Source organism: Nerophis lumbriciformis, linkage group LG38 (assembly GCF_033978685.3).
Source record: "Nerophis lumbriciformis linkage group LG38, RoL_Nlum_v2.1, whole genome shotgun sequence".
Lineage (NCBI taxonomy): Eukaryota > Metazoa > Chordata > Actinopteri > Syngnathiformes > Syngnathidae > Nerophis > Nerophis lumbriciformis.
The window spans coordinates 12,661,580-12,684,176 of record NC_084585.2 but is presented as its reverse complement, the minus strand read 5'-3'; the positions used below and the strand labels follow the sequence as shown (position 1 = coordinate 12,684,176).

At 38.6% G+C, this 22,597-nt stretch overlaps 1 protein-coding gene across 2 annotated transcripts in view; it reads left to right on the top strand.

Annotated features, from left to right (window-relative positions):
- Positions 1 to 22,597, top strand: part of ldlrad2 (low density lipoprotein receptor class A domain containing 2) — a 72,385-nt gene that overhangs the window by 4,535 nt on the left and 45,253 nt on the right. Inside the window, exon 1 of one of the 2 annotated variants that reach the window (XM_061932650.1) lies at positions 4,794 to 4,864. The exons of the other annotated variant lie outside the window; for it this stretch is intronic. The gene's annotated coding sequence lies outside the window, so the exon portion shown is untranslated. Of the gene's footprint in view, positions 1 to 4,793; positions 4,865 to 22,597 lie in introns of those variants that run through there. 2 annotated transcript variants of the gene reach the window in all.

Here is a 22,597-nt window from a genome sequence, read left to right as displayed (position 1 = left end):
CATGAAGATGTGATGTACATTAAGCTGTTCAAGATGATGTACATGGATTAATGGCGATTTATACTTGTATAGCGCTTTTCTCCCGTCAAGGTACTCAAAGCGCTTTGACACTATTTCCACATTCACCCATTCACACACACATTCACACACTGATGGCGGGAGCTGACAAGGGTGAAGTGTCTTGCCCAAGGACACAACGGACCTGACGAGGATGGCGGAAGCTGGGTTGAACCTGGAAGCCTCAAGTTGCTGGCACGGCCGCTCTACCACCCGAGCCACATTGTCCCTGTACATGATGATGTACATGATAAGTCTACATGATGATGTAAATGAGGATGTACATGATGATGTACATGAGGATTCTACATGATGATGTAAATGAGGATGTACATGATGATGTACAAAAAGATATGCATGAAAATGTACAAGATACGGTACATGAGGATGTACATGATGTCATACACAAGGATGCACCCGAGGAAATACATATTGTACATGAGGATATACATGAGGATAATGTACAAGATGATGTACGTGATGATATGAATGATGATTTACATGAGGATATACATGAAAATGACTTGAATAAGAGCAAGTAGTGTTTATTGAATAAGAACAAATATTGTTTGTTGAAGTATAATGAGTATTGTTACTTGAATGACAAGTATTCTTTATTAATAATGAGTATTGTTGATTAATAATGAGTATTGTTGAATAATAGTAAGTATTATTGAATAAGAACATGTACTGTTGAATATTAACAAGTATTATTAACTAATAATACATTTTGTTTGTAGAATAACACGTAATATGGAATAATAACAAGTATTATTGAATAGTATATATTGAATAATTATATTCAACCGAGTATTCTTGGTTGAATATAAGCATAACTGAATAATAGAAAGTATTGTTTGTTTAATAATAAATATTATTGAATTATTTATGAATAATACCAAGTATTGTTTGTTGAATAATAAGTATTATTGAATTATTTATGAATAATAGCAAGTATTGTTAGTTGAATAATATGCATTATTGAATAATAATAATTGTTATTAAATAATATACATTATTATTGAATAATAACAAGTATCGTTTGTTGAATAATAAGTATTATTGAATAATAAGAATGATGTACGCAATGATATACACAATGATTTACATGAGGATATACATGAAAATAACTTGATTAAGAGCAAGTATTGTTTATTGAATAAGAACAAATATTGTTTGTTGAAGTAAAATGAGTATTGTTACTTGAATGACAAGTATTGATGATTAAAAATGAGTATTGTTGAATAATAGTAAGTAATATTGAATCAGAACATGTATTGTTAAATATTAACAAGTATTATTAAAAAATAATACATATTGTTTGTAGAATGACAAGTAATGTGGAATAATAACAAGTATTATTGAATAGTATATATTGAATAATTATATTCAACCGAGTATTCTTACTATTACTGAATAATAGAAAGTATTGTATGTTTAATTATGAGGATTATTGAATTATTTATGAATAATACCACGTATTGTTTGTTGAATGATAAGTATTATTGAATAATGAATGATAAGTATTATTGAATAATAATACTTGTTATTAAATAATAGAAAGTATTATTGAATAATAACATGTATTATTTTTTTTAATAATAAGTATTATTGAATGATAAGTGTTATTGAATAATAAGAAGTAGTGCACAAGAGCATGCGGGGAGGTGTGTAATTACAGCAGCACCAGCCAAGAACAAGTGTCCCACTTGAGAGTGTGTACCTTAAGGCCAGTGTTGCTTCCTCTTAGTGCGACATGAAGCTTTATTTCATGTGAAGCAGCAGAGGAGGTCTGCGCAGGGAAGACGAGGCTGTTAGCGAGGCTCCTAAGTAGAGTTGACATGATCACACACTGGACTTCCATGCAACGCAAGAAGCCCCAAACTACGCCACCAGGCATGACGTTCAGCTGCCGCACTGACCTGCGAACTTTCCAAACGCTTGAACTGAGAAAGACAAGCAGAAATAAAGAACAATGTCATTTGCAATTGAAATACATCTGACAGCCAAAATGCCGCACACTCCAAAAAAAAAAAAAAAACAGGCGGCAAAAATGCTATGTGCCAAAATATTTTCCCTCTGCCATTCTTCCACTTGCCCCCGCTACCCAGCAGCGTATCACTGAATGAAATGCAGCGTGCAATTAGCCATTATCCAATCAACTCCAAGCCACACTTAAGCATTTACAAGCTTGTGCTCAGCCAATTATCTGTCTGCGTCTCAGTGGACGCCACACAAAGCGCTTTGTGTCGTGTTCGGGACTTGAGCCGTGGAGGAGGGCTGGAGGACAGTCGAGGGGCTGTGTGGGGTCTCTGAGGCGGGGTCTCTGCCACCCCCAGGCCCCAACAATGAGCTCATCGTTTGGAAGTGCGCTTCAAAACGTTTTTTTTGGATCATTTGCTACATTGCGTCTTCCTCCCTTTCCAACTCACCCTGTCACCGTTTCCTCATATCCTGCCGTGACCTCACGACTTAACTTAACGTGCTCCCTTCGCCCGAGTGGCGCCCACCACCAGCCCCTCCCGGCACGCACAAAACATTGAAACAACGTTGAGAACTTGTTGAATTAGGTCCTGACTAGTGTTGTAACGATACCAATATTTTGGTACCGGTACAAAAATTATTCCGGTACTTTTCTAAATAAAGGGTACCACAAAAAAATTGTATTATTGGCTTTATTTTAACAAAAAAATCTTAGGGTACATTAAACATATGTTTCTTATTGCAGTTAAGTCCTTAAATAAAATAGTGAACATACTACACAACCTGTTTTTTAGTATTAAGGAAACAAACAAAGGCTTCTAATTAGTCTCTTGACATAACTTATTGTGTCATTTATCATTCTATTATTTTGTTAACATTATTAAGGACAAGTGGTAGAAAATGAATTATTAATCTACTCGTTCATTTACTGTTAATATCTGCTTACTTTCTCTTTTAACATGTTCTGTGTACACTTCTGTTAAAATGTAATAATCACTTATTCTTCTGTTGTTTGATACTTTACATTAGGTTTGGATGATACCACAAATTTGGGTATCAATCCAATACCAAGTCTTTACAGGATCATACATTGGTCATATTCAAAGTCCTCATGTGTCCAGGGACATAATTCCTGAGTTTATAAACATCATATAAATAAAAAAAAACCAGAAAAAAGATGTTGTGATGCCACAAAATATCGACGTAATCATAGTAGTATCGACGAGATACGTGCCTGTACTTGGTATCATTACAGTGGATGTTAGGTGTAGATCCACCAATGGCGTTTGATTACATTTTGACGCCGGTGAGCTACGGTGTGTAGTGAAGCATGTTTAGCTATTCCTCGTCCTGCAGGGATGATACTTGTAAGAAACGTACTTTATTTGTCGCCATGGAGGCGAGAATTAGTGATTTAGAAGTAGCTAAAACACTGCCGACGGTGGCTGGACGTTAGCCGCTAGCTAGCTAGCCATGTCTTAACCTCTTTCTGAGGGCGTTTCAGTTTCAGTTTTTAGACCAAAATGTGTCCGTTCTCCCTTTTCTGTTTTCACACTGTGTCTGCTTGTATGTACTCCGTGATTGTGTGCCGCCGAACATGCTCGTCTGCTCGTAAACCAGCAATGTCACGACGTGTGGGGGGGTGCGGGACCGGTACGTTTCAGAGACGGTATCGTACCGAAAATGATTAATTAGTATCGCGGTACTATACTAATACCGGTATACCATACAACCCTAGTCCTGACGTTGAGCAACTCAAACTAAATGTTGAGACAACATGCTTTTTGACGACGTTTATTCAATGTCAGGTTGTGACCTTGATTTGACCTTTGAAATCTGCTCATTTCTCAACCAACAACATGGATTCAACGTTAAACATCAACATTGTCTCAATTTACAAACACAACTATTTTGCAACCTTATTTGCATGTCAGTTATAAAGGACAAATCAACGTTGTATCAATGTCTTGTGCCTGCTGGGCTATCAGTCCAGACTGGTCCAGTCACTCGTGACCCCCAGGGGCCTGCAGCGCGGAGGCCCCAGCTGAGGAGCCGAGGAGCTGCCAAAGCACCAGCCACTTCAACACGGCCTGTCCGGATGATTGCGTTTGTCAAGCCGCCACTCCGCGTCAGCCCGTCACAGGCCTGATCAGCGCCAATTAGCGGGTAAAGCTAGCGAAGGGGGCACACTGGTGGTGTACAACGTGGGCTTAATAATCCAGTCTGGCAGTAAAGAAACACTTAGCATGTTTTCCGCATCTGCTGACAAATTGGCAGGATGTTCCTCTCATCTCACCTCCGTCACTGACCCGGCGCAAGCGCATGCACACCACATGCACGGTGTCAGAGCCATCTTCTTCAACGCCCAACTCGCACTTAGAAATACACGAGTCATATTTGTTTACATTACAATGTCGATGGCAATAAAAGACTGCCCCTTTGTTTTTAAAGCCTCAGAACAGTGGCAAAATTCACACTTTGCGCATGGACACATTTTGCGCGCATGGCTGTTTTTTTGCTTACGCGCAGATCGTCGGTGGTCATTGTGTGTTTTTCTGCCTGTGTGACACTTACAATTAGTAGTCACAATTGTTTTGTAAAATTAATGTGTACATTTCATATCTAAAGTCACAGTTTAAGTGTATGTTTCCAAGCTGAATGCCACAAGACATGTTATTCCGCCACGCCAACAGAGGGAGCACTCGTATAGGAAAGGAGGAAAATGGGAGGTGCTTGTTAGTGCTTCCGTGTCTCAGTCAGGTCACACCCTGCGATGACAACGCAATCAAGCACTTTGTGTGTCCTTTTTATTCCTATAAAACAGGTCGGTAAAGTGTGATAATATTAACACATTTGTCTCCAAGCAATTATAAGCGTTTCTGAATATAGAAATATCGAAGAATGTTGTTTAAAAGTGTGTATTTGTGATGAAATTTGTAACGTTCAATAAGCGATGTCTCCCTTTGTGTGCGAACGCGTGGTTGGGCGGGAATGGTGGCGGCAGTGGAGAATTGTTGAAGATAAACTGTGATTGTTAAGAAGTATTATAGGTATAGTCAGGTAACAATGTGTGTAATTAGAGCCCGCAATGGCCCATTGCAAAAGGAATCCCGAAGGGAGTCCTTATGCAATGGGACATAAGGACCTATTGTTATTCTAAGGTTTCATTAGGGCCCGCACGGCCCATTGCAAAAGGACTCCCACAGGGAGTCCTTATGCAATGGGACATAAGGACCTATTGAATTTGTAACGTTTTATTATTCTTTATTATTAGGGCCCGCCATGGCCCATTGCAAAAGGACTCCCACAGGGAGTCCTTATGCAATGGGACATAAGGACCTATTGTTATTCGTCCGTTTTATTATTATTCTTTATTTTTCTTCCGCCGCCTCTTCGAACACTAATTTGACCCACTTAACATGCTTCAAAACTCACCATATTTGACCCACGCATCAGGACCTGCGAAAATTGTCTTTTAATAAAAAAACCAAACTGCAAAAATCAAAATTGCGCTCTAGCGCCCCCTAGGAAAAAAAAAAACTAGACTGGCTGTAACTCCCACTAGGAAGGTCGGACAAACATGAAACAAAATCCTCTATGTAGGTCTGACTCAGACCTAACTTTCATAATGGTACATTCTCGGGCTAAAATCAACAGGAAGTTGGCAATTCCCCCTTCAAGACAAAAAAGTACTAAAAACAGTCACTTTTGCCTCTTTGAGCTGTAATTTGACCCCCTTAACATGCTTCAAAACTCACCAAACTGAACACACACATCAGGACTGGCAAAAACTATGATCTAATAAAAAAACCTAACCCCAAATTCAAAAATTGCGCTCCACAGCAATTTTTGAATAAAACGGACAAAAAACTGCTCCTCGGAAGAAAACAATTATAAAACTGCCTGTAACTCCCACTGGGAAGGTCGGAGAGACATGAAACAAAAACCTCTATGTAGGTCTCTCTTAGACCTACATTTCATAAATTGACAACCCCCAGCAAAAATCAACAGGATGTTTGCTATTCCCCCTTCAAAACAATTTTTTTGGAAAAACCGGTCACCTTCCTTCAAAATCGTACTCCTCTGAGCGCGTTTGTCGTTTCGCCTTCAAAATAACACAGGAGAGACATTGAACCCTTGTGAATACAACAACAGAAGCCTTTTTTAATTAAGTGCTCCGGTTTTGATTTTATGACCCTTCAAAGACCCGCTGCACTCATGCTGCTGCGGTGCTGTTTTTTTAAGATGGCTGCTTAAAAGCAGGAAGCACCAACGTGCCCACACAATGCAGACAAGGTAGGTACACTAGACTAAAGTCTTGGGACACTTCAGACTACAAGTACACAAAAGTCTTGGGACACTTCAGCCGAAAAATGGACTAAAGTATTGGGACACTTGGGACTACAACTTCACAAAAGTATTGGGACACTTACGACTACAAGTAGACAACAGTATTGGCTAACTTATTACTAACACTGGACAAAAGTATTGGGACACCTACACTGGCCACAATATTGGGACACTTGGGACTTCAACTTGACAAAACTCTTGGGACACTTAGGACTAGCACCTGCCAAATACGCGGGCCCGAACAACGCTGCTTGCAGCTTTAATTAGGGCCCGCACGGCCCATTGCAAAAGGACTCCCACAGGGAGTCCTTATGCAATGGGACATAAGGACCTATTGTTTTTCTAAGGTTTTATTAGGGCCCGCAGTGGCCCATTGCAAAAGGACTCCCACAGGGAGTCCTTATGCAATGGGACATAAGGACCTATTGTTATTCGTTCGTTTTATTAGGGCCCGCACGGCCCATTGCAAAAGGACTCCCACAGGGAGTCCTTATGCAATGGGACATAAGGACCTATTGTTTTTCGTCCGTTTTATTATTATTATTCTTTATTATTATTATTCTTCCGCCGCCTCTTCGAACACTAATTTGACCCACGTAACATGCTTCAAAACTCACCATATTTGACCCACACATCAAGACCTGCGAAAATTGTCTTTTAATAAAAAAACCGAACCCCAAAACTCAAAATTGCGCTCTAGCGCCCCCTAGGAAAAAATAAAAACAGACTGCCTGTAACTCCCACTAGGAAGGTCGGAGAGACATGAAACAAAAACCTCTATGTAGGTCTGACTTAGACCTAGTTCTCATAATTGTATGTCTTCGGGCTAAAATCACCAGGAAGTTGGCAATTCCCCCTTCAAGACAAAAAACTACTAAAAACAGTCACTTTTGCCTCTTTGCGCTGTAATTTGACCCCCTTAACATGCTTCAAAACTCACCGAACTGAACACACACATCAGGACTAGCAAAAACTGTGCTGTAATAAAAAAACCTAACCCCAAATCTAAAAATTGTGCTCTACAGCAATTTTTTTATAAAACGGACAAAAAACTGCTCCTCGGAAGAAAAAATAGACTAAACTGCCTGTAACTCCCACTGGGAAGGTCGGAGAGACATGAAACAAAAACCTCTCCGTAGGTCTCACTTAGACCTACATTTCATAAATTGACAACCCCCAGCAAAAATCAACAGGAAGTTTGCTATTCCGCCTTCAAAATAACTTTTTTGTAAAAACCAGTCACCTTCCTTCAAAAACGAACTCCTCTGAGCGCGTTTGTCGTTTCGCCTTCAAAATAACACAGGAGAGACATTGAACCCTTGTGATTACAACAACAGAAGCGCTTTTTAATTAACTGCTCCGGTTTTGATTTTATGACCCTTCAAAGACCCGCTGCGCTGATGCTGCTGCAATGCTGTTTTTTTAAAGATGGCTGCTTAAAAGCAGGAAGCACCAACGTGCCCACACAATGCAGACAAGGTAGGTACACTAGACAAAAGTCTTGGGACACTTCAGACTACAAGTAGCCAAAAGTATTGGGACACTTAGGACTAGCACCTGCCAAATACGCGGGCCCGTCCAACGCTGCTTGCAGCTTTAATTCTTTATTATTCTTTATTATTCTTCCGCCGCCTCTTCGAACACTAATTTGACCCACTTAACATGCTTCAAAACTCACCATATTTGACCCACTCATCAGGACCTGCGAAAATTGTCTTTTAATAAAAAAAACTAACCGCAAAAATCAAAATTGCGCTCTAGCGCCCCCTAGGAAAAAAAAAAAACAGACTGCCTGTAACTCCCACTAGGAAGGTCGGAAAAATATGAAACAAAAACCTCTATGTAGGTCTGACTCAGACCTAACTTTCATAATGGTACATTCTCGGGCGAAAATCAACAGGAAGTTGGCAATTCCCCCTTCAAGACAAAAAAGTACTAAAAACAGTCACTTTTGCATCTTTGAGCTGTTATTTGACCCCCTTAACATGCTTCAAAACTCACCGAACTGAACACACACATCAGGACTGGCTAAAACTGTGATCTAATGAAAAAACCTAACCCCAAATCTAAAAATTGTGCTCTACAGCAATTTTTTTATAAAACGGACAAAAAACTGCTCCTCGCAAGAAAAAAAAGACAAAACTACCTGTAACTCCCACTGGGAAGGTCCGACAGACATGAAACAAAAACCTCTCCGTAGGTCTCACTTAGACCTACATTTCATAAATTGACAACCCCCAGCAAAAATCTACAGGATGTTTGCTATTCCCCCTTCAAAACAATTTTTTGGTCAAAACCGGTCACCTTCCTTCAAAAACTATCTCCTCTGAGCGCGTTTGTCCTTTCGGCTTCAAACTAACACAGGAGAGAGATTAAACCCTTGTGCATAGATTAACAGAAGCGTTTTGTGATACCTGCTCCGGTTTTGATTTTATGACCCTTCAAAGACCCGCTGCACTGATGCTCCTGCGGTGCTGTTTTTCTAAGATGGCTGCTCAAAAGCAGGAAGCACCAACGTGCCCACACAATGCAGACAAGGTAGGTACACTAGACAAAAGTCTTGGGACACTTCAGACTACAAGTAGACAAAAGTATTGGGACACTTCAGACTACAAGTAGACAAAAGTATTGGGACACTTAGGACTAGCACCTGCCAAATCCGCGGGCCCGAACAACGCTGCTTGCAGCTTTAATTAGGGCCCGCAGTGGCCCATTGCAAAAGGACTCCCACAGGGAGTCCTTATGCAATGGGACATAAGGACCTATTGTTATTCTAAGGTTTTATTATTATTATTATTATTCCGCCGCCTCTTCGAACACTAATTTGACCCACTTAACATGCTTCAAAACTCACCAAATTTGACCCACACATCAGGACCTGCGAAAATTGTCTTTTAATAAAAAAAACAAACTGCAAAAATCAAAATTGCGCTCTAGCGCCCCCTAGGAAAAAAAAAAACTAGACTGCCTGTAACTCCCACTAGGAAGGTCGGAAAAATATGAAACAAAATCCTCTATGTAGGTCTGACTTAGACCTAGTTCTCATAATTGTATGTCTTCGGGCTAAAATCAACAGGAAGTTGGCAATTCCCCCTTCAAGACAAAAAAGTACTAAAAACAGTCACTTTTGCCGCTTTGAGCTGTAATTTGACCCCCTTAACATGCTTCAAAACTCACCAAACTGAACACACACATCAGGACTGGCAAAAAATGTGATCTAATGAAAAAACCTAACCCCAAATTCAAAAATTGCGCTCTACAGCAATTTTTGAATAAAACTGATAAAAAACTGCTCCTGGGAAGGAAAAAATTACAAAACTGCCTGTAACTCCCACTGGGAAGGTCGGAGAGACATGAAACAAAAACTTCTATGTGGGTCTCACTTAGACCTACATTCCATAAATTGACAACCCCCAGCAAATATCAACAGGAAGTTTGCTATTCCCCCTTCAAAACAATTTTTTGGTCAAAACCGGTCACCTTCCTTCAAAATCGTACTCCTCTGAGCGCGTTTGTCGTTTCGCCTTCAAAGTAACACAGGAGAGACATTGAACCCTTGTGAATACAACAACAGAAGCGCTTTTTAATTAAGTGCTCCGGTTTTGATTTTATGACCCTTCAAAGACCCGCTGCGCTGATGCTGCTGCAATGCTGTTTTTTCTACATGGCTGCTTAAAAGCAGGAAGCACCAACGTGCCCACACAATGCAGACAAGGTAGGTACACTAGACAAAAGTCTTGGGACACTTCAGACTACAAGTAGACAAAAGTATTGGGACACTTAGGACTAGCACCTGCCAAAGACGCGGGCCCGAACAACGCTGCTTGCAGCTTTAATTATTATTATTATTCCGCCGCCTCTTCGAGCACTAATTTGACCCACTTAACATGCTTCAAAACTCACCAAATTTGACACACTCATCAGGACCTGCGAAAATTGTCTTTTGATAAAAAAACCGAACCCCAAAAATCAAAATTGCGCTCTAGCGCCCCCTAGGAAAAAAAAAAAACAGACTGCCTGTAACTCCCACTAGGAAGGTCGGAGAGACATGAAACAAAAACCTCCATGTAGGTCTGACTTAGACCTAGTTCTCATAATTGTATGTCTTCGGGCTAAAATCAACAGGAAGTTGCCTATTCCCCCTTCAATACAAAAAAGTACTAAAAACAGTCACTTTTGCCTCTTTCAGCTGTAATTTGACCCTCTTAACATGCTTCAAAACTCACCAAACTGAACACACACATCAGGACTGGCTAAAACTGTGATCTAATGAAAAAACCTAACCCCAAATCTAAAAATTGTGCTCTACAGCAATTTTTTTATAAAACTGATAAAAAACTGCTCCTCGGAAGAAAAAAACTACAAAACTGCCTGTAACTCCCATTGGGAAGGTCGGAGAGACATGAAACAAAAACCTCTCCGTAGGTCTCACTTAGACCTACATTTCATATATTGACTACCCCCAGCAAAAATGAACAGGAAGTTTGCTATTCCCCCTTCAAAACTATTTTTTTGTAAAAACCGGTCACCTTCCTTCAAAAACTATCTCCTCTGAGCGCGTTTGTCGTTTCGGCTTCAAACTAACACAGGAGAGAGATTAAACCCTTGTGCATAAATTAACAGAACAGTTTTTTTATAACTGCTCCGGTTTTGATTTTATGAGCCTTCAAAGACACGCTTCGCTGATGCTGCTGCACTGCTGTTTTTTTAAGATGGCTGCTCTAAAGCAGGAAGCACCAACGTGCCCACACAATGCAGACAAGGTAGGTACACTAGACAAAAGTCTTGGGACACTTCAGAATAAAAGTAGACAAAAGTATTGGGACACTTAGGACTAGCACCTGCCAAATACGCGGGCCCGAACAACGCTGCTTGCAGCTTTAATTATTATTATTCTTTATTCTTCCGCCGCCACAACAAACTGTAATTTGACCCACTTAACATGCTTCAAAACTCACCATATTTGACCCACACATCAGGACCTGCGAAAATTACCTTTTTTTTACAAAAACCGAACCCCAAAACTCAAAATTGCGCTCTAGCGCCCCCTAGGAAAAAAAAAAACTAGACTGCCTATATCTCCCACTAGGAAGATCGGAGAGACATGAAACAAAAACCTGTATGTAGGTTTGACTTAGACCTAGTTTTCATAATTGTACATCCTCGGGCTAAAATCAACAGGAAGTTGGCAATTCCCCCTTCAAGACAAAAAAGTACTAAAAACAGTCACTTTTGCCTCTTTCAGCTGTAATTTGACCCCCTTAACATGCTTCAAAACTCACCGAACTGAACACACACATCAGGACTGGCTAAAACTGTGATCTAATGAAAAAACCTAACCCCAAATCTAAAAATTGTGCTCTACAGCAATTTTTTAATAAAACGCACAAAAAACTGCTCCTCGGATGAAAAATCTGACAAAATGCCTGAAACTCCCACTGGGAAGGTCGGAGAGAGATGAAACAAAAACCTCTATGTAGGTCTCACTTAGACCTACATTTCATAAATTGACAACCCCCAGCAAAAATCAACAGGAAGTTTGCTATTCCCCCTTCAAAACAACATTTTTGTAAAAACCGGTCACCTTCCTTCAAAAACGCACTCCTCTGAGCGCGTTTGTCGTTTCGCCTTCAAACTAACACAGGAGAGAGTTTGAACCCTTGTGATTACAACAACAGAAGCGCTTTTTTTATAACTGCTCCGGTTTTGATTTTATGACCCTTCAAAGACCCGCTGCGCTGATGCTGCTGCACTGCTGTTTTTTTAAGATGGCTGCTTAAAAGCAGGAAGCACCAACGTGCCCACACTATGCAGACAAGGTAGGTACACTAGACAAAAGTCTTGGGACACTTCAGAATAAAAGTAGACAAAAGTATTGGGACACTTAGGACTAGCACCTGCCAAATACGCGGGCCCGTCCAACGCTGCTTGCAGCTTTAATTGTAATTGATTTATAATGACAGTGACAATATAGAAAAAAGAGTTCAATTAAGCAGCAATATTAAAAAGAAGCAATGTCAGGATAAAGTACAAACATGTAAAATGAAGAGGTTTATTAAAGTAACAGTACCGCTACGTGATGCTTTTACACAATAAATATAGTGTTTGGGTATGTAACGATCAATCCTCCATGTTTTTGTTGATATGTTTTATCATTTCAAAAGTATAGATGTAATTGTTTAACACGGTGAATGAACAAATGGGGAATTGAAATTACATTATCGAAACTATTTGGAAGTGATTAAAAGCACAATAGAAATGCAAATGAGAGTAAAGAAGTCAAGAAATGTTTAATAAAAAAGTCAGGTCACACCCTGCGATGACAACGCATTCAAGCACTTTGTGTGTCCTTTTTATTCCTATAAAACAGGACACACCACATCGAACACTGGGACCAGGCTACTCAGTGCGAGGCCTGTAACACGTGCAAAACGTTCCACACTTTTGGCACTAAGGAGCGGGCATTGAATAGAACTGCAGCAACTCCCCTCCTTTCTGATTGGTCACTTAAAACGCCTCCTGTCTCCTGGTCAGAGCCAATCTGAGGAACATGTGTGTCCCTTCTGAAGAAGACTAGTCTTTAGAGGCTAAAGTTTAGACCGGGGATTCTCAAACTGTGGCCCTGTGGCTCCATCTAGTGACACGGCAAAGAATCACTTAATTAAATATTCAAATACAGTGTTACTGTTTAAACCAGGGGCGTCAAACTCATTTTAGATCGGGGCCCACATGGAGAAAAATCTACTCCCAAGTGGGCCGGACTGGTAACTTCACGGCACGATAACTTAAAAATAAAGACAACTTCAGATTGTTTTCTTTGTTTATAAATAGAACAAGCACATTCTAAAATTGTACAAATCATAACGTTGTTTTTTTTTTTTTACACTTACATGTTGCGGTTAATAGTATTTTATATTTAGTTAAAGTTAAAGTACCAATGATTGTCGCACACACACTAGGTGTGGTGAAATTTGTCCTCTGCTTTTGACCCATCTCCATTGTTCACCCCCTGAGAGATGAGGGTAGCAGTGAGCAGCAGCGGTGGCCGCGCCCAGAAATCATTTTTGGTGATTTAGCCCCCAATTCCAACCCTTGATGCTGAGTGCCAAGCAGGGATGCAATGGGTCCCATTTTTATAGTCTTTGGTGTGACTTGGTTTGAACTCACAACCTACCGATCTCGGGGCGGACACTCTAACAACTAGGCCACTGAGTCGGTGCTTGTAGTAGGTATTTGTAGTTTTTATATATATATATATATATTTATATATATACATACATATATATATATATATATATATATTATTTTTTTTTTTTTTAATTGTATTTATTTATTTTTCTTAGTTTTTTGTATTTGTTTTTTTAATGAATTTATTAATCAATCCAACAAAACAATACACAACAATACCATAACAATACAATCCATATCCAAAACCAAACCCGACCCAGCAACATTCAGAATAGCAATAAACAGAGCAAGTGAGAGCACTTGAGGACACACAAACATGACACGGAACAATCCAAAAGTAGTGAAACAAAAATGAATATCATCAACAAAAGTATCAATATTAGTAACCATTTTTATATTTTCTGAATAAATTATGTGATAATGTTCATCGGTCAACTCATTGGTGTTCATTTTCAATCTATCAAGATAAAAAACTAATATCAAAATCAAATTACAGTATGTTATTTATGTAGTTTGATCATTTTCCTCGACTGATGTTCGTAGTAGCATCATCTACAAAGATACAAAGAATTGATATTGGGACATCCAGTGGACACATTTAGAACAGTTGTTTCTTTCATTCAAAAATTTCAGGTTCATTTTTATGCTTCGCAAACTCATCCCGCGGGCCGGGTAAAACCTGATCCGGCCCTCGGACCGTACGTTTGACACCCCTGGTTTAAACTCTGTATAATGTTACAGTGGCCAAAAATATTAAATTGTATAAAACTTCTGCCTTGTTTATAATGAATATTTAGGCCTGCTACGCTACTGTATTCTAATGTTGGTCATTATGGTGGTACTTGGTATAAAAAAAAAAGTTTGAGAATCACTGGTTTATGCACCTTTGGCAGCAATTACAGCCTCAAGTCTTTTTGAATACGCTTTGGGCAGTTTCGCCCATTCCTTTTTGCAGCACCTCTCAAGCTCCATCAGGTTGGATGGGAAGCGTCGGTGCTCAGCCACTTTCAGATCTCTGCAGAGATGTTCAACGGGATTCAAGTCTAGGCTCTGGCTGGGCCACTCAAGGACATTTACAGAGTTGTCCTGGAGCCATTCCTTTGACATCTTGGTTTTGTGCTTAGGGTGAAAGTCCAGGGCTCTGGAGCAAGTTCTCAAGTTCGCAAGTTCTGGTCTCCCAGTTTTTGCCGCTGAAAAACATCCCCACAGCATAATGCTGCCACCACCATGCTTCACTGGTGATGAGTGGTGCCTGGTTTCTTCCAAACATAACGCCTGGCATTCACACCAAAGAGTTCAATCTTTGTCTCATCAGACCAGAGAATGTTGTTTCTCATGGTTTAAGAGTCTTTCAGGTGCATGTTGGCAAACATTTATGAAGGAATGGCTTTTGTCTACTAGCCACTCTACCATATAGGCCTGATTATCGGATCACTGCAGAGATGGTTGACCTTCTGGAAGGTTTTCCTCTCTCCACAGAGGAATGCTAGCTCTGACAGAGTGACCAAGGGGTTCTTGGTCACCTCCCTGACTAGAGCCCCTCTCCCCCGATCGCTCAGTTTAGACGGCCAGCTAGGAAGACTCCTGGTGGTTCCAAACTTCTTCCATTTACGGATGATGGAGGCCACTGTGCTCATTGACCTACAAGGCAGCAGATATTTTTCTGTACACTTACCCAGATTTGTGCTTCGAGACAATCCTGTTTCGGAGGCTGACAGACAATTCCTTTGACTTCATTCTTGGTTTGTGCTCTGCCACTCACTGTCAAGTGTCTGACCTTATACTGTATATAGACAGGTGTGCGCCTTTCCAAATCATTTCTAACCAACTGAATTTACCACAGGTGGACTCCTATAAAGTTGTAGGAACATCTCAAGGATAGTCAATCCTGAGACAGGATTCCCCTGAGTTTACTTTTGAGCTTCATGGCAAAGGCTTTGAATACCTGCAGTATCTACATGTGATTTCTTAGTATTTTATTTTTAATACATTTACAAAAATGTTCCTAAAAATCATTGTCATTATAGGGTATAGCGTGTAAATTTCTGAGGACAAAAATGTATTTATCCCATTTAAGAAAAAGGCTATAACATGACAAAATGTGGAAAAAGTGAAGCGCTGTGAATACTTTCCAAATGCACTGTAGTCATTTGGGGGCCCAAAGCGAACCTAATCATAGGGGCCCGTCACATGACAAAAACAACATGGTCATTTAGCATGTTGTTAGAACCTAGCACGATACAGCTGGCAAGCCATGCAATGAGCATCCCAGATCCTCTGTAATGGATAGGAAGTTAAGAACATAATGAACATTTACTCAAATTTAAGCCATTTTTCAAATCTCATTATTTGCTGGACAGGATGTGAAGCATAGTGCTATTAATGTAAAGGCCAAAAGGGTGTGACTGGTGGGAAAAAGAGAGCTTGGTGGCCGTGTTTGAAGTTGACTTAAACAAAAGTACCTCTCAAGTTCCTGCCTGCCAAAATTGCACTATACAGCACATCTTACCAGAACCTCGGTTACAATAGTTTACCATTTTAAGCCCTTCAATCAGTCCATCCAGGATTTTGCGGGCATTTTGTGTAAAATGCCTGAATTTGTAGCAGCTTTTTGGGAAAGGTGCGGCAAACGTTGCGATGTTTTAGAATTTGTTGTTGTTGTTTTGATTTGCAATTTTTGTTTTATGTTTTAAATGTTCCTTGTAAACTTAAACCTAAATAAGCACAATCTGAAAACAAGAACTATGTTGATGTTTTATTAGTTTTTTACAACCAAGACTTAAAAGTACAAACTAGATGGCAGTAAAAGCACATACCGTATCTTTTGGACTATAAGTCGCAGTTTTTTTCATAGTTAGGCCGGGGGTGCGACTTATGCTCAGGAGCGACTTATGTATGAAATTATTAACACATTACCGTAAAATATCAAATAATATTATCAAGCTCATTCACGTAAGAGACTAGACATATAAGATTTCATGGGGTTTAGCGATTAGGAGTGACAGATTGTTTGGTAAACGTATAGCATGTTCTATATGTTATAGTTATTTGAATGACTCTTACCATAATATGTTACGTTAACATACCAGGCACGTTCTCAGTTGGTTATTTATGCCTCATATAACGTACACTTATTCAGCCTGTTGTTCACTATTCTTTATTTATTTTAAATTGCCTTTCACATGTCTATTCTTGGTGTTGGGTTTTATCAAATAAATTTCCCCCAAAAATGCGACTTATACTCCAGTGCGACTAATATATGTTTTTTTTCTTCTTTATTGTGCATTTTCGGCAGGTGCGAATTATACTCCGGTGCGACTTATACTCCGAAAAATACGGTACTTAGAGCGCATTGTCAAATGACTGAACTGTTTTAAATCATTACGACTAACAACAATAACAATAACCGATTATAATTACAGCAAGAAACTCTACCATTTTTGTAGGTAAATGAGAAATTATGAGATTATCATCAGACGTCAACATCTCTGGCATGTAAATGCTGTTTCTTTACTAAGTCAGCATTGCAAATGAAAATGTGTCCTTAATTGTCTTACCCTGGATAATCAAAGCTTATATAAATACATGTAAACTAGGAATTGATGACATTAGTGTGCTGCTAAATGTTTATATAGTCAAGCATTGTAATTTCAAATAAAGAAAAAAGTAGTTTACTAACGCTGGTAAAGACAGAATAAACATTGCATACATTGAAGTTAAATAAACATATTAATATTAGCACAGCAAAACATGTAACAAGAGTATTGTGTAGTAAGATGACTGTGTTTAAAGGTGATATGAAATATAAATACATTATTTTTAGTTGCTAAGCAATGCTTGTTAATGTAACCATTGTATGTATCAGTAATAATCTCAGATAAATACACTGCATTTACCTTGTACGTTCCTACACTTCCGGTCTTTGGAAATCAGTTTTTATTTAGCCAAAGGTATAATAGAGATGTCCCCATTTATTGTTGTAGATTTTATATTTGGCATATATATAGTAGATAGCAACCTAGAAATGGTTATTAATAATATTCGGTGGCTAGAAAATATGTTCATACACAATAATAGACTTGTTAAAAAAGTAAAACCCACATTTTCTTATCAAATTCATTATTTTAATAGGGGATAGGCTGATTGGCAACACTAAATTGGCCCTAGTGTGTGAATGTGAGTGTGACTGTTGTCTGTCTATCTGTGTTGGCCCTGTGATGAGGTGGCGACTTGTCCAGGGTGTACCCGCCTGATTGTAGCTGAGATAGGCTCCAGCACCCCCTGCGACCCTGAAAGGGATAAGCGATAGAAAATGGATGGATGGAATATGTTTGGTAAAACTTTGAAAATTACAAATGGTCGGAAATCCTTCAAGTTATTGTCTTTATTGGATAATTTTAATTTATTTTATATAATCCCAATGTGTTATGCTGTCTCTCTTGTTTTTACTTTGATTTTCTTCAACAGTTTTTGTTGATATGTGGATTGTGTTCGGGTTGTTTTGTTTTGTATTAAAGTGAGTTGTTCAGCCTGATGTGAATTGTTTATTTGCATTGAAAGTGCCGAATTTTGTCTATATTTTAATTGTTGTTTGTTCAAAAATGTATTTAATTTAAAAAAGTGTTTTTTTAAACATAATGTTTAAGTTGCTTCTACCCTCTAGTGGTGTTCATGCAGTACTGCTTTCTTTAAAAATGTAGATATGCCCTACTAAAAACAGTTTTTTTTCTTATTAGTTTTTTTAAAGGAAAACAAGAAAATTTATATTTTTTAGTTGTTCTTATTTTACAAATATTAATTAAATCAAATGTTGAAAAAAATACAAACCGGAAGTAGATTGACGTGGAATTTGGATTCGCAGGTAAACAAACCTAGAAGAGGACCAAAAAGGAATTTTACCTTTGCAACCTCATTATACTATTGGCTAAGATTTATATTCATAAATGTAAGTTTCTCAATACCCGACCTGCTTTTTGTGCCTTTAAAAAATAATTAGAACTCTACTTTAAAACGCTCTCCACCTCTAAAAACCAAAAAGCTGTAAAAACTATAATGCTGTGCTCCAAATTTGGATTATTTACAGAATTTGTGTGAGCCTATGGCTTTACATTTTGTTACATATATATATATTGCATTCTATTTTAGTTACTTTATTGAGTTCACAACCCACTGCCGCTGTTTTGTACTGTTTCCGTACTTGTTTTGTTTATTATTTCTTGATTGTATGTAAATGTTCATATTATAAATAAAGGTTTATAAAATAAATTTAAAAAAAAACCTAGAGTATTCTTGCAAAAAACAAATACAAACTAAAAAATCTAACTATGCAATGGGATAGATCCCTATACTTTGTCAAAAAATATTTGTCGAGTGATATTAAGGATTATATGTCGGTCGCGTTCCCAGACATATCGAACTATTGTGCTCCAGACCATTCTACTCAACGAAACAGATGAAAACTTGGAAAAGCATGGAGATCTACAACTTATTTGTGTGTGGCTGGGTCAAGGAAATTGGTATCAAGACGCCCCCGGTTGTGGTGAAGAAGGAGCTGAGCCGGAAGGCAAAGCTCTCAATTTACCGTTCGATCTACGTTCCCATCCTCACCTATGGTCATGAGCTTTGGGTTATGACCGAAAGGACAAGATCACGGGTACAAGCTGCCGAAATTAGTTTCCTCTGCTGTGTGGCGGGGCTCTCCCTTAGAGATAGGGTGAGAAGCTCTGTCATCCGGGAGGAGCTCAAAGTAAAGACGCAGCTCCTCCACATCGAGAGGAGCCAGATGAGGTGGTTCGGGCATCTGGTCAGGATGCCACCCGAACGCCTCCCTAGGGAGGTGTTTAGAGCACGTCCAACTGGTAGAAGGCCACGGGGAAGACCCAGGTCACGCTGGGAAGACTATCTCTCCCGGCTGGCCTGGGAACGCCTCGGGATCCCCCGGGAGGAGCTGGACGAAGTGGCTGGGGAGAGGGAAGTCTGGGCTTCCCTGCTTAGGCTGCTGCCCCCGCGACCCGACCTCGGATAAGCGGAAAAAGATGGATGGATGGATGGACGCCCCCAGATAATCATGCATCGTTTTTGCTCTGGTAAAGTTTCATTTCATGATTTAACTTTGCATCTAAATACGCCATGGTTGTTGCTGTGGTTGTACCCGCCGTGTACAGCACATATTTTTCCACGTCTTTATCAAAATATAAATGTAAACATTGTGTATGTGCTGTGATTGTTGCCTTTGGTAAAAGCTTACCTCTTTCTTTTATTTAGACTCGCTAAATTGGTGCTTTTCAAAACGTGTTTAAGAAATACAAATAATATCAACAAAATACATAAATGGGAAATAATATTCGTTAAAAGGATATCAAACAAACCTTTAACAAAGTGATCACTGCAAACTCTTGCATTCTTCGACTTTGCTCCCTTGGACCGGAGTGTGAGCTGCATGCTTTTCTTGTTGTTGTTTCATAAAATCTTGCACTGTTCCGCCCTTTTTGATTGCCTCTTGAGAAACTCAAAAGAAACGTTTATCCTTTCCGCAATTTGAACGATTTATACAGCCGAAAACAACACAAGCATACAGCATTTTTTCTTCAAGAAATGCTAAATGGCGCCAAGTACCCATTGAGAACAGAGCTGGGTTTCAATCACGTGACCTCGAAACACTTCCGGGTTTCAGGTGATGGTTTAGACCAGGGGTCCCCAAACTTTTTGACTCGGGGGCCGCATTGGGTTAAAAAAAAATCTGGCCGGGGGCAGGGCTGTATATATATATATAAATATATATATATATATATATATATATATATATATATGTATATATATATAAGGGCAAGTGATAGAAAATGGATGGATGGATGGATATATATATATAGTTGAGGTTACTGTGGTTTATCCGTTATACAGTGCTCAATAAGGTTAGAGCGGAATATACGTTAGGTCAGGAAAAAACACAGAGGCTATTTCATCCCTACAAGCCTGTTTCGCAGGTTTCTCTGCTCTTCAGGGGATTCTATTAAATGCTTTTAATAAAATCCCCTGAGGAGCATATATATATATATATATATATATATATATATATATATGTATATATGTATATATATATATATATATATATATATATATATATATATAAGGGCAAGCGGTAGGAAATGGATATATATATATATATATATATATATATATATATATATATATATATATATATATATATATATATATATAAAATGGATATATATATATATACACCGGTATATACATATCCATCCATCCATCCATAACGGATATTATTTCCCATTTATGTATTTTCTTGATATTATTTGTATAAACACGTTTTGAAAAGCACCAATTTAGCGAGTCTAAATAAAAGAAAGAGGTAAGCTTTTACCAAAGGCAACAATCACAGTACATACACAATGTTTACATTTATATTTTGATAAAGACGTGGAAAAATATGTGCTGTACACGGCGGGTACAACCACAGCAACAACCATGGCGTATTTAGATGCAAAGTTAAATCATGAAATGAAACTTTACCAGAGCAAAAACGATGCATGATTATCCGGGGGCGTCCATCCATCCATCCATCCATCCATCCATCCATCCATCTTCTTCCGCTTATCCGAGGTCGGGTCGCGGGGGCAGCAGCCTAAGCAGGGAAGCCCAGACTTCCCTCTCCCCAGCCACTTCGTTCAGCTCCTCCCGGGGGATCCCGAGGCGTTCCCAGGCCAGCAAGTTGTAGACCTCCATGCTTTTCCAAGTTTTCATCTGTTTCGTTGAGTAGAATGGCCTGGAGCACAATAGTTCGATATGTCTGGGAACGCGACCGACGTATAATCCTTAATATCACTCGACAAATATTTTTTGACAAAGTATAAGGATCTATTCCATTGCATAGTTAGATTTTTTAGTTTGTATTTGTTTTTTGCAAGAATACTCTAGGTTTTTTTTAAATTTATTTTATAAACCTTTATTTATAATATGAACATTTACATACAATCAAGAAATAAACAAAACAAGTACGGAAACAGTACAAAAACAGTACAAAACAGCGCCAGTGGGTTGTGAACTCAATAAAGTAACTAAAATAGAATGCAAAATATATATATGTAACAGAATGTAAAGCCATAGGCTCACACAAGTTCCGTAAATAATCCAAATTTGGAGCACAGCATTATAGTTTTTACAGCTTTTTGGTTTGGATGGATGGATGGATGGAGATATATATATATATATATATATATATATATATATATATATATATATATGGTGGTGAAATTGATCAAAATTAGGGTGGTCCCAAAAAAGAGGGATTTTTCAAATTGACTGTGTGTCAGTTTTAAAAGTGCTCCCCCTCTGGTCAACATACGAAATACCATGTGTGTGTACAAATTTGAAGTGTTCCCCCTATGGCCAACATATGTAATAACAAGTGTGTGTAAGAAATTGAAATGCGCCCCCTTTGGCCAAAATTAATAAAACAAATTAAATAATGTTGGCCCTGTGATGAGGTGGCGACTTCTCCAGGGTGTACACCACCTTCCGCCCGAATGCAGCTGAGATAGGCTTCAGCACCCCCCGCGACCTCGAAAGGGACAAGCGGTAGAAAATTAATGGATGAATATATATAGAGAGTTATTGTAATAACTTGCAGTAAATAATGAAGATTAAAAACCAATTACAAACCAAAAATTCAACAACAACATTTTTTTACTAAAAGCAGTCTTTTTCTCACAATGTGTCAACTTTTTTCTTATAAAATTGGGAACAATTTCTCATATTCTTTCTGTTTCTGTAATATTGCTATATTTTCTTGTAAAATCCTTACTTTTTTATGTAAAATTATTACTTTTTAAAGCAAAATGGTGACATTTGTCAGATAAAATTACCACTTTTATCACAATATTGCCAGGTTTTGTGTTGTTCTTGTAAAATAGTGACATTTGTTGAGTAAAACTGACTTTTGTCATAATTTTGCCAAGTAAAATTGCGATTATTATTATAATATTGCAAAAATGTTAAAGTT